Source organism: Equus przewalskii, chromosome 1 (genome assembly GCF_037783145.1).
Source record: "Equus przewalskii isolate Varuska chromosome 1, EquPr2, whole genome shotgun sequence".
Classification (NCBI taxonomy): Eukaryota; Metazoa; Chordata; class Mammalia; order Perissodactyla; family Equidae; genus Equus; species Equus przewalskii.
In genome coordinates, this window is record NC_091831.1 from 104,129,775 (window position 1) to 104,143,272 (window position 13,498).

General features: G+C 45.5%; 1 protein-coding gene across 6 annotated transcripts in view; it reads right to left on the bottom strand.

Annotated features, from left to right (window-relative positions):
* The window catches only part of FAM169B (Protein), a 210,582-nt gene that overhangs the window by 61,550 nt on the left and 135,534 nt on the right, over positions 1 to 13,498 (bottom strand). For 2 of the 6 annotated variants that reach the window (XR_011540039.1, XR_011540052.1), the window contains one exon: positions 5,730 to 7,784. The exons of 1 other annotated variant lie outside the window; for it this stretch is intronic. The gene's annotated coding sequence lies outside the window, so the exon portion shown is untranslated. Of the gene's footprint in view, positions 1 to 5,723; positions 7,785 to 11,238; positions 11,374 to 11,510; positions 11,641 to 13,498 lie in introns of those variants that run through there. 3 more of the 6 variants (XR_011540046.1, XR_011540049.1, XR_011540048.1) reach the window with 3 other exon arrangements.

The following is a 13,498-nucleotide window of genomic DNA, read 5'->3' on the forward strand; positions in this document are numbered from 1 at the left end:
TGAGCTGCTGGGAGAGGAGGGCCTTCCGCTCTGCACTGGGCCCTCCTGGTTCACCCTAGGACATGGAGAACGCCCCCCTCCACCTCCATCTTCCACAGGGAGCTCAGACAAACTCACGGCCATGCCTGCACTGGTCATCAGTCCTTGTTTTACTCAAAAGAGAAAGAGGACCTCAGAGATGTGCATGCAAGCTGCCATCTTCCCAGAGTGCCCCGGGCGTGATCCAGGAAGTGAACAAGGAGAGCCTCGGGTGCCTAACGACCAACAGCAGGAGGGGATATGGAGAGAACGTCAGGGGTCACTCAGGACAAATGTCATCCATCACCTCACATGCCAAAGAATTGGCCTCCAGGACAGATCTCAGGCTGTCCTTTATGCCAAACAGTACAACACAGATCTTAGCTTAACAAGAGAAATCTCACCAGCTGATTACTTTCATTCCATGGGTCTCCACATTCGCAAACTGTCACAAGAGAATCAAAACAACACGGGACTTCCACACTGGCTTCCATTCTCCCAGAAGTTCTGAATCCCACCAATTAGCATCTGTCAATGAGTCTTGTCATATAATGAAAAAAAGGAAGTGGAATGGGAATAAAGAAACAAAAGAAGAAGCCCCACAACAATATTATGTTCTTTCTATTCGGTATTGATTGTACGTCATTAACCATTGGATTGTTTTCTGCCTTTTCACTTCAAAATTATTCCAGTAAGGAATGAACGTTTTTCGGCAGCTGACAGAGATGATCAAATGTACTTCTGAACTCTTCTATGAAAGACAATTACTTTACGTTGCCTTAGGCTCTTTCCAGCCAACAGGATGTCGATGTCAAATTCTCCAATTAAAAGGGACATTTTTGAAAAAGACTAATAAAAACTTTAAAGAATGAAGTTGGTTTCGCAGCTATGCTAGCAATCAGAACTTTCTATTAACTAGCTTGGCAGCTCCTGCTGTGCGTGGACAGCACACTGAGCCGGCCCAGGCCCGGGACTGGAATCCCAAATCTGCCACATAAACTGTATAACGTGAACAGGTCGTTTACCTCGATAGGCCTTAGTTTCCTCACCTTTCAGATAGCAGACTTTCAAAATACTTAGCGCTGAGCTTCCTTTTTAAAGAAATCTTATCCAGAGCTCCAATCTATTAAAAGCATCTGTTATGGACTCCATAATGTACCCCCCAAAAGAGATATGTGAGTCCTAACCTCCAGGACCTCAGAATGTGACCTTATTTGGAGATAGGGTCTTTACAGAGATAATCAAGTTAAAATGAGGTCATTAGGGTGGGCCCTAATTCAACATCACTGGTGTCCTTTTAAAAAGGGGAAATTTGGACCCAGAGACACAGACAAAGGGAAGACAATGTGAAGAGACATGATCTCATCAAGCCTGAGGCTACCAGAGCTGGGAGAAAGGCCACAAACATGTCTTCCCCTTAATCCCTCATCCCGCAGCCCCTTCAGAGGGAGCATGGCCCCACCAAAATCTTGATTTTGGACTTCCAGCCTCCAGAACTGTGAGACAATAAATTTCTATTGTTCTCTGCCACCCCAGTGTAGTACCTTGTTATGGTGGCCCTAGCAAACTAATACAGCATAAATGCCCAGTTTAAATCTTCCATTTTTTATAGAATCCCACAGAGAGGAACCCAAAACTCCCTGAACTAAACCATGGCTATGAGCCCTGTGCTCTCCCAGGCTGTGAAAGCTGGTGTCCCTACGTGACCCGGAGGCCCTAAGATTTCTGAGTCCTCAGCCACAGAAAGACATTTCATCCTATGACATGTGAATGTGAAGTGTATGCTCATGCAGTTGATATCTTTAAAATTATTGAAGGGTGTATAGTTTATCTGCTACTCCCAATTGTAAAATTTAACTGACTTGAATATGCTATGCCTACTTGTGACAGATAAAAGAGAAACCCACTTGGATCCATTTTTTAAATACTTGGTGACAGATATTAAGGTTGTATTTGTTGCCTCTAAGTTGTGTGAGCAAGGCCTAAAAGTGCTTGTAGGTACAGTCCTTTTCCAGAAAGATCTCACCATTGGATGATCATGGCCACACACCACATTCAGTTCTTTATCTTTCCCATCCTTGCTCGGCGGGGTGTCTGGGAGGACATTCCTTCAGAATGAAACGTCTGCAGGACCACCATCATTTCTCCTGACAACCTCGGCTGGCTCTTATAACAGAGCTTAGATAAACGATAGTGATATAGCCTCTTTCTAACTCTTACCAAAATATGTATGTTTTAGGTAAAGAAGCAAGGCAGAGAAAAGAAAAGGGATGCAAGGGTGGAAAAAGCCCATTCTGCCAAGTGTTTTATCTATCTTATATCTATATGGATGTAAGTCCAGATAAACATTTCCATATTTATGACACTCATGTCAGTACAAAGATAGGATATAAAACCCCAAGGGGAAAAAAATCTTTCCCTTTTTAAACTTTAAAAAGTTTAAAACTTGGTGATTGACTAAAATAGACTGTTTCTGACAATATCTCAAAGTCATGGTTTCAAGACATACAGAGACACTCGATTTAAACCATTAGACACTACCACAGAGGCAACTCCATTGCTCCCAAATGCCCTCTCTTGAAGAAATCAACTAGTCCCCAGTGAAACGGAGCCTTGGTTACTATTAAAAAGACAAGAAATAACAAGTGTTGGCAAGGATGGAGAGAAAAATGTCACCCTCATACACTGCTGGTGGGAATGTAAATTGGTGCAGCCACCATGGAAAACATTTTGGAGATTCCTCAAAATATGAAGAACAGAACTACCATATGATCCAGCTATCTCACTTCTGGTATTTATCCAAAGAACACGAAAACACTAATTTGAAAAGATACATGCACCAGTACGCTCATTGCAGCATTATTCACAATAGGCAAGATATGGAAACAACCTAAGTGACCACCAATGGATGAATGGATAAAGAAGATGTGGTCTATGTATAACAATGGAATACTACTCAGCCATAAAGAATGAAATCTTGCCATTTGTGAATGAAATCTTGCCATTTGTGACAACATGGATGAACCGTGAGGGCATTATGCTAAGTGAAATAAGTCAGATGAACAAAGACAAATACAGTGATTTCACTCATGCAGAATGTATAAAACAACACAAATGAGCAAATAAAATGGAAACAAAAGCAAACTCGTAGATACACAGAACATATTGGTAGTTACCAGAGGGGAGGGAGGTTGGGGGGAGGGCAAAATGAGTGAAAGGGGTCATTTGTGTGGGGATGGATGGTAACCAGACTTTTGGTGGTGAGCACGCTGTTGTGTATACAGATGTTAACTTATAATGTTGTACACCTGAAACTTATACAATGTTATATACCAATCTTATCTCAATAAAAAAACAAAAAAGAAATGGAAACTTGGGTGCCGCACATTCTCAGTTAGAGAGAGAGTCGCCAACTAAATGATCATAAACTATGACTCCTGCCATCTTTTGAAAGCGTCTCTTTAGTGAGTTTTTTTAATTCGTCGTTTCATTTAATCCCACAGCATGCCTAGAGGAGGCACCATTTATCCTCATTTATGGTCAGGAAGGAAACTGCGGCCCAGATGACTAAGCGAATGTCCCAAGTTGCCTGAGCAGGACACTCCAGTTCTTGAGAGCCGCGGAGTGGCCACAGAGAATGAAGGCCATCCTCATCTTTCCACAGGATGTGGAACAACCTCCGCGGAGCTGCCGTGTTCTTCCAGCCCATGCCTGGGACCCTCCTCCCACCCAGAGCCACTGTCCTGAGGGTGCCCAAGCTCTTCTCTACGAGCTGGTGGAGAAGCAGCAGGACCACGGGAGGAGGAGTCAGACGCCCTGGTGGAATCCGCTCAGCCACCTCCCTTCTGGGCGACGCTGGGGAAGTTTTTGTACCCCTTCTGAGCCTCAGTCCCTCACCTTCAAGGTTGGGGTAAATACTGCTCACCACGTGGAACCTTCTGAGAATTAGATGAGCTAACAAATTAAGGGCACAAAAAATGGAGGCACGACAACAGAAAAGACAGCAATGGTGCAGGATTTTTACTCATTTAGAGGGGAGCTTTACTTAAGCAAAAGATCTGCAACCCTGTAGGCTGCATTTCCCACCGGAACCTCTCCAAGGGGCATGTGAGGAAGCCTGCAAAGTTCTCTGTGATGGCGCTCAACCCCGAAACGTCAGAGTCCCTCCGAGTATCACTGAAACCCTGCCTCTGGGTAGTGTTAGCATTGGAAACCAGAGTCCCTCTCACTCGGTCACTTACCAGATGCAGATCCCTTAGTGTCTGCTGAGGGGACCTAACTTTGTATTGACATATCCTGCCCAGTGTCCTCCCTCAGAAACAAAATAAAAATAAAATAAACAAAATAAAAATCCCATTGGTTCTACCTTTTAAAATCCAAATGACTTAGAATCTTTTTTAGCCATTGGAGAGATTATTGGCAATTCTTTAGAGATGCGTTGTAGATAAAACTAGAACAGAAAAACATAATTCTAAACTGTTCTCCTCTATCCCAATCATCTTAAAAGAGAGAGAATCTGTCTGTCTATAGAGTAAGAGGCTGTCGGTGCAGAGAGAGAAGATACAAGAGAAACAAAGCTTTTCCATTGGGAAAGTGTTGAGTGAGCACAGACTGTGGCCAGGGCCTGGGAATGGAAAGAGGGCACCTCCCTCTGCTAGCTCACAGTCTGGCAGCAGAGCAGCCCAGAAAGTTTCCAATCCTCCTCTTTTTGCTGAGGAAGACTGGCCCTGAGCTAACATCCGTGCCCATCTTCCTCTACTTTATATGCTTTATATGTGGGACGCCTACCACAACATGGCTTGACAAGAGGTGCCATGTCCACACCCGGGATCCGAACTGGCGAACCCCGAGCCGCTGAAGCGGAACATGCAAACTTAACCGCTGCGCCACTGGACCGGCCCCAGTATAAAGACAGAACAGTGTGGTAGGAACTAAGATGCAGGGAACCCCTAAGGGTTATGGGAGTCAAAGGAATCGCTTTCAAATCCAAAGGTGAGGAGATGAAGGTGCCTCCCATCCTTTCTCACTGGTGGTTATGTGCACAGTTTTGCATTTTGCAGACTTACTCCTGCTTTGGGTATGAGGTCAGTCTAACTGCTTGAGAGCTGTCTCCCAGCCTCTAACTCTTCCACTGGCTCCATCAAAAAGGAGAGCGCATCCTGCATAGGACAGTCTCTAACGGGCTCTGATAGGCATGTTTGTTTGTTCTGGTTAGTCCAGATGGTGTGTAATTAAAACGGCGTGCTGCTGGCCCCTGCCTAACTCTCGAAAGCTTTGACCAAGTCACTCGCAAGCCAAGCCTGCCCAGAGCTGCTCCAGCGTCAAGCGCCATCATGAAATGAAGCCCTGCGCGCCTGGCTCTGGAGCACCCAGCACTGGGATGTGGTTGTGAGCAGCAGCTTGATCCTGACCCAGAGCCCGAAATTCGGATGCTCTGCACAAGGGCCTGTACGCAGACACGCGGTTTGTTTTCCCCACCGACGGCCCATGAATACACAGCTGTGTGTCCTGGCTGGCAGTGGGCAGGCCTCTTAGTGTATCATAATTGAAGGCACCTACCTTAGTGACATGCTCCCTGGCCCCCGAAGTAAATGTTGTCATTCTATGCCACCCATCTTTGAAGTTAAACCATCTCAAACACACCTTCTGATTCCAATGAAAATCTCTCCAGCCAGTTTCTCATGAGACATTAACAACACAGAGAATTGTGATTTTATTTGTAGAGGTAGGAGTTGTATTATTTTTATTTTTAAAAACTTTCAAGGTGGACTATAACACACTGTATCAGTCAGGTATGATTTGGCCCCGTAAGGTAAAAGCAATCTTCTGATTGCCTTTGCAAATAGGCTAGAGAAAAAGCCTTTATCTGGTCAACAGCCACATACCAGTATCAGGAGCTGTGTTGATTTGCTCCAAAATAAAACACCACATCTGGAACAGCAGCTGCACTGGAAGTCGCCACTCGATTAAATACAGGATTGTTCACACTCCTTCTCCAGGATCCAGCCACCGCATGCACAGACCAAAAAGTGAGTTACGTGGGACTGTAGCAAGTATGCAGCAAGCATCGCTTACATCTTCAAGTCTTCTGGGGTGGCACTCGTGTCAGATCAGAGTCGGGACTGCGGTGTAGCTTTTGGTTTACTACTGAAGTGGGAAGGGGAAGTTCCAGAGACTTCCCAGCATAAAGAGTTCGTTTATGAATTCTGCCCACTGCTGAGTACCTATGTCCTGATTTTATCTTCTGGAACTGGAGAGACAACCGCAGCATGAGTTCACAGACCTCCTGGGACCCCTGTGATTAGAACTTGGCTCAGTTCTCCATTTATAAACTGAACACCATAAACCCCTACTTTGACAAGGGGATCCCAGTGGCATTTTGGGTCCCTGGGAATTGGCATCAATTCAGAGTCAGGAAATCCTGAAGGGCCTATGTACTTCTCTTCCCTCAGTGTGGCATCACCCTTGGCAATGACCCCATGTCCCTTTAGAGAAGGCTTGGAGGAAGATTTACAGGCTATACTTGTGACAGTGTAACTGTCCTCAAGGGGACCCTACCTCCCCTCGATCCAGGGGCTCCGGATCTGAGCGCTGGCTTAGGCCCAGGATTGGAGTGAGAGACCAGACTCTCTACTCTGGCACCTGTGGCCAGCAGACCTGGAGTGTCCCCCATAACACAGATACATTTTAGTAGGCTGCCCATCTATTTCATTCTTAAGGATGCCATGTGATCATTAGCCTCCGCTGAAGACCCTGGTGGGGGCATGCCATCTGTTCCAGCACAGCCCACCTTGTCTCTGGAGGTAAGGGTTGCACTTGACCTCTGCTGTTCTGGAGTCCCATCGTCCCCAGGGAAGCCCGAGAGCCCCCCTGAGCGGCAGCATGTCCTGTCATCAAACGGCTCCCATCATCAACGCTAGTGCTCCCCTCACCCCTGCATTTCTCAGACCCCTAACAGGGGAAGGTGCCCTGGGCTCTCTTAAGGGATGTAGTGGGGACAGGAGGGTGAAGTTTTCACAAAATAAGTCCACTGCAACATTCCCATCTCCCTAAGACTTAGGATCCCTTCCTCAATGTTATGCCAAGGAAGTTCCGGCTTCTCACTGCCATTAAGCGCGGGCCACCACTGGGTCTAAGCTTTAGTCATCCAAGCAGACAAACCATGAGAGCCGATTCTAGTTACAGACAATTTCCTGGCTCTCTGGTAAGTGCAACCATAAAAAGAAATTTGGTCCTCCAGTGTCACACCCTGTCTTCTTTAAATACATTAAATACTTAAAATACATTACTACCCAAACTCCCCAGGTTTCTGGTAATATAAATTATCAAAACCTTGCAATTCCTTTGAAACATAGGCTGTTTCCTCCTGTGCAGGCTTTGTACTTGCTCTCTGGAGCATGCTGAGCAACGAGAGGTGGTTGGTTAGGTTTTAGGGAGGGCAGGTAGCCTCCCTCGCCAGGCCACTTCCCTGGGTGAGATTATTACAGTGTCTGCAGCAATAAGAGCCTGGTCTCCTCAGACACGGATGACAAGCTTCTTCCACCAACAAGGAAGGATCAAAGTGTCTCAGGACTTCAGTATTATCAGCTTCATCTGAATCCATCCGGATGTCCCCCTACCGGGCCTCAGGGTCCCACTCATTCCCAAAGAACACCTTAAATTTCACATGAGACACTTGCCATAGCTTTGAATTCATTTTAGGTTGTGATTCTGCATCCTGCACAATTAAATACTCTGTCTGATTTTCAGCAAGGTCAGCCCAGGGTCTACAAGAAAAAGAGAGAGTCATTCTAGAAGCTCTCTGGTTCTCTGATCAAGACTTGAACTGAGAGTTTAAAGACCTGAGTGTGTTGTTTTCCTTCCTGTAAGTGCTCCAGCACATTGAGAAACTTCCATCCCATGCTCCACAGTCCTTGCTGTCATCCTTACTGACAAACAGCAAGTGTAGCAGCCGCTTGATCCCCGCGGCCTTTCCTTCAGGAAGCATCTCATTACAAGCCACTGCAGGGGATACTCTGATGACTCATGACACCACTACACGCCACAGCAAGGAGTGCAGTGCTGAATTCAAGTCTAAGGACACAATCAAATCACGCCCCAAATCCCATCTGTGAGGATCTCTTTCCTGAGGTCAATTCCCAGAAACATTTTCTGTATCATTTCAAAGATTTAGTCAGGAGACAGGAACCACATCAATTTTTTTAATTTTATTTATTTATTTTTTTTGCTGAGGAAGATTAGCCCTGAGCTACCATCTGTTGCCAATCTTCCTCTTTTTCGCTTGAGCAAGATTAGCCTTGAGCTAACATCTGTGGCAATCTTCCTCCAATTTATATGTGGGTCACCGCCACAGCATGGTTGATGAGTGGTGTAGATCTGTGCCCAGGAACCAAAGCTGCAAACCCAGGCAGTGAAAGCAGTGTGTGCTGAACTTGAGCACTACACCACAGGGCTGGCCCCAATTATTTTAATATAAAGTGATGCTAACTATGGGGCCACCCCGTGGTCAAGTGGTTAAGTTCACGTGCTCCACGTTGGCAGCGCAGGATTTCGCTGGTTCGGATCCTGGGTGTGGACATAGAATTGCTCACCAAGCCATGCTGAGATGGCATCCCACATAGCAGAGCCAGAAGGACCTACAACTAGAATATATAACTATGTACTGGGGGGCTTTGGAGAGAAGAAGAAGAAAAAAAAAGAAGATTGGCAACAGATGTTAGCTCAGATGCCAATCTTTAAAAAAAAAAATAGTGATGCTAACTAAATTCGTTTTCTTTTTCTTGATTATTGAGAATGAAAAAAAAAAAAAAAGGTGGACGTGCAGTTTTCACAGAAGTAATACCTAGAACATCTCCCAAATGAGATTCCTAAGCATTTCCTCCAGGCTCTAAAGTTTGGTAATAAAATGTAAATGACAACAACAGGACCCAATACCATTTAATAACTTCAGTTAATAATAACTTATAAGTGTTTTCCATAGAAAGCAGCTACATGTAGGAAGCAGTTACTAGCCCTAGGGCTGCAGGGACAAAAGACAGAGGCTGGGATTGTGAAAATTTAGAAGCTGGAAGGAGGGGTCCTGCAGAGCTGGCAATCAGGCCTTCGAGAGCAGGCCACTGCTCCATTTGGACTAGGAGCCTTGCTGGCCGGTGCTGTGACTTCTGAGGAGGGACAATGAGGCAGGTTCCAGCAGCCTAAAAGGCTGCAGATTGGAATCAGCTGCTGCTGGAATCAGCTGGACGGACCTGGCAGGTGAGGAAGCGTGGCTTCGGGGATGTTGGAAGGACAAAGTCCCTCCTTTGTCTGCCAGCCCTCCAGCCTCTCTCCAGAGACAATGTGTAACTGAGCCATTTGGCAAAGGAGAGTGTGGTTCCAGGGTGCCATCCCTAGCATTGAAAAAGGTGTAAAAAGGATAGGTTTAGAGCTCAAAAACAATAGGTTAATAACCAGCAGACCCACATACAGAGAAATGCGTAAAACCTCATTGTACAGAAGTTATGCACTGCCGATTCCAAGAAGTTCCTCCACACCCCTTCCCATTCACAGCCCTCCCTCTGCCCCACGAAGGCAACCACAGTCCTAACTTTTAAAGCATCACCTCCGTGCTTTTCTTTCTACTTTTCCCACCCATATATGCATCCCTAAACACTACAGTTAATTTGTACCATTTTTAAACCTAAAATACATATTCTTCTGTGCCTGGGTTCTTTCACTCAACACATACCAGCCGTAGTTTATTCCTGTTCATTGCTGTATAGTATTCCATTTTATAAATATATCATCATTTATTATCCATTATAGTTGATGGACATTTAGGGTGCTCCCAAACAACCATTGATTTTAAGGCACAGAAATACTTGTTGGTGCACTGGAAGAAATAATTAGGATACTTATTCTCAAGCTTTCTTGTCTCAAGATCCCTTTACACACTTAAAACTTATTGAGGACCCCAAAGCAATTTTGTTTATGTAGGTTGTATCTATCGATATTTACTGTATTAAAAATTAAAACTGAGAAATGTTAATATATTTATTATTTCATTTAAAATAACAATAGTAAACTCATTACATGTTAACATAAGTAATATATTTTTATTAAAGAAACAACTATATTTCCCAAAACAAAACAAAAATGAGAAGAGGGGCATTGTTTTACATTCTGCAAATCTCCTAAACATCTGGCTTTGTAAAAGACAGCTGTATCATTGGGCCTGCTTTTGCATTTAATCTGTTGCAATGTCTTGTTTGGTTGAAGTATACGAAGAAAATCCAGCCTCACACAGATACCTTATTGGAAAAGGGAGAAAGAGTTTTGGGGATCCCCAGGGGTCCTCGGACCACCCTTTACAAACTGCTCATTTGGAAGATGGTCTGGGAAAGTAGATGCAATTCCAAAACAGGATGGCACGGAGGAAGGCCAGGTGAGTTTTGGCAGCTCTTGTAATTCAATGCTCTGGTTTAAGGTATCTCCTCTCCCCTTGCAAGCCTCCTAATTAATAGGAAATTCACACAAATAGATCGACAGAGGTGTGGCAAGGGGCCGGGCAGGGCTGCCAGTGAGAGGCAGACGCATGGTCCCACCTGTTGATCAGGCACTGCCATGTCTCCATCCCAGTTTAAACTCTGCCAGGGAATCCTCTCTGAGTGCAGAAACATGTAATATTTTTGTATTAAGAAAATAAAAGTTATTTTCCAGAAGAAGGAAAAAACAAGGACAAGGGGGAGAGACAGAACACCCAGAAACTTCCCCCCACTTCTCTCCTTGACAACAGGAGCCCTGAGCAGGGAACAAGATGGCGGCTGGGAGGGAAGCGTGGACCAGAGAAGAATGATGGAGCAGCTAAGAAGCCCAAGACTCTGCACTCAGAGACAAGAAATTCACACGACACGTGCCAGAGTGTGATTTCTGCTCCAAAAGAAAGAGATAGGTATTTTTCTGCGTTCATATTTCCTCACTGATGGGATTGAAATGCAAACCTCAAGAGTCAGGAATAGAAACAACGTGCAGGGAGAATCAAGACCCTACGAGAAGGACCCCCAGCGTTGCCTCCCGGTTATACATTACTCAGTGTCTCTGAGTCACTGCTCGAGTGAACAGAATAATAACCCCTAGGATCCCGAAGCCATCCAAAGTCAGATACAGAAATTGTCCACAAAGTAGAACCGCATCAGGGCACAAGATGCAGGTCCTTGCCAATGAACGGCATCCTGGCTTCACAGCCTGGCCGCTCGCCAAACCCATTTGTTTCCAGGCTCTCCTCTTGCCCGCTGAAGTGGTTGAGAATTAGTAGGTCCCCAAAATCTTTCTTTGGATACATAATGTAACAGCTTTCAGGTCTGGCCACTTCCACTGATGCTAGAAGCAGCAAAGTTAAAATGCAATGAAAAGGAAGACCCGAGGTACAGTCAAGCAACACTCCACATGGAACATCCCAAAAGGACAGCAGGTCGTGGCTGCAGGCACGGAGAGGAACGTTTATTCTAAATTCAGCTTCCGATCTTGTGTCATCAGGGTACTGCTAGAGCGTGCGAAGGGAAGCCTTCTACCGCCATAAATAATAAATGTGTTCCAATTTACGGGACTTTTCACTTAAAACAAGCCACATAGTATATACTAACCTGCCTGGGAGGAAATGATAGAAAGTAGATTTTAACTGAAACAGAGAATAAAAGGTAAAGCAAAAGATAGGAGAAAAGTCCTGCAATCCCCATAAAATGTTAATTCTTTAATAAACATTAAAATTCTCTTTTTAAAAAATAGGCTGATGGGAGCAGATCGTCAGCTGCAATTCCTCTCAGATTATATCTTTTCTCATTACATACTTACTTATCAAGCTGCTATTAAGCAAGTTAAGGGTCTCTGGATTTGCCCTGCCCTCTGATTCAGTGGTGTAGATGAGTCTATGCACTTCAACATCAGCTCTCCTGCTGGCGGAGCCCATACGCTCAGCGCCCAGTGCTTTTGCATACGTATACATTATCACATTCCATCCTCACGACAACCCGGGGCGGGGGGGTAGTTTTATCTGCACTTTCCACATGAAGAGACTGAATTTCGGAAGTGAACTAACTTGCTCTCTGATATAAACACACAGTCTCAAACACACCACTATTGGGGATCAAAACAAAACAATATGCAACCTTGAACTCAGTGAGTGTGCGCCTGTGTGTGTATGTGTGTGTGATCGGGAGGGTGGCAGGAGGTGACGAAGGTGCTAGAGCGACTTCCACAACTTGAGAATGATTCCCTGCAAGCTGGATTCAGGAAGTGGCTGCAAGAAATTCATGAAAAACCCAAGGAGGAATTCAGTTTGGGGCTTAAAGGTAACATTAGCGGAAAATTCTAGGAAACGAAAGACAGACAGACCTGATAACTGGGGGCTGCAGGCTGTGTCCATGCTTTAGTGGCTCCATCTCTAAAGCCATAGAGCTTGTCAACCGTCTTCAGAGACATGTGGTCATAGGAATCTCAAATTGCACGAGAATGTCTCCATAAAAAACTTACACCCATCACAGAATATCTGGGACATGGTGCCTTCCCACGAACCAGTCATAACTTTTACAAGATCCAGTACGGACATTTGTGCGTCGGCAACCCAAGCAGCCTATATTAGTCAGGATTATTAACACTTGCTGCTGTAACAAACAGTTCCCAAATTTCTCACTGGTGTGACAGACCAGTGTACGCTGGGCAGCTCTATTCTAAGCACCTTTATCTTCTCAGACACTTTTATCTTGTGGCTCTGCCATTGGGCCTTCTCAAAGTCCCTCTGGATCCTCCATTTTCAGAGTCCACATTACATAGGACATTTTAGTGGCCAAGACTAAAAGTAGCAAAAATCGTGTCTGCCCATATCATTGGCCTGAACTCATTGCATCATCTGCTACAAAGGGAGGCCTGGGAAAGAGTCGTTTCGTTGTGTGTCCAGGAAGGAGTGGAAAACTGGATATGTGAGTGCCAGCAGCTCTGCCAACAGTCCCTGTGACCACAGGAGGGGATGTCTGGAGAGGAGAGGGGAGCTGATGTGGAGGCAGCAGGGGGAGAAGGAAGAAGGTTCCACTGAACTCGGTCCCAGCTCTGCCGAGGACCAACTTTGTCATCTTGGCCCAAATATGGGACCTCTTACAGCCTCAGTTTCCTCGTGTGAGCTCACGGGTTGTTTCAAGGATGAATTAAAGCAATGCATGGAAGTGTGGGCTTTAAATGATTAAAGACCAATTACTGGACCCCCTGGCCAAGGCAGGGCTTTGACCATGTCCAGGAAGTGTGAGACGGCTGATGATTTCTTCTGGTGGAGATAGGTTTCTCAGGAGGATCCTGGCCTGAAAGCTGTTCCCTACCCAAACCCAGAAGAGCCTGCTCAGCACATGGCCCCACACCTCAGCCTCCCCCACCCGGCCCCAGAGCCAGCCCATCACAAAGAGAGGCAAGGAGAGGTGTGGCTCCCTGAGAAGGTAGCCCAAGCCCATGAGAAACTATG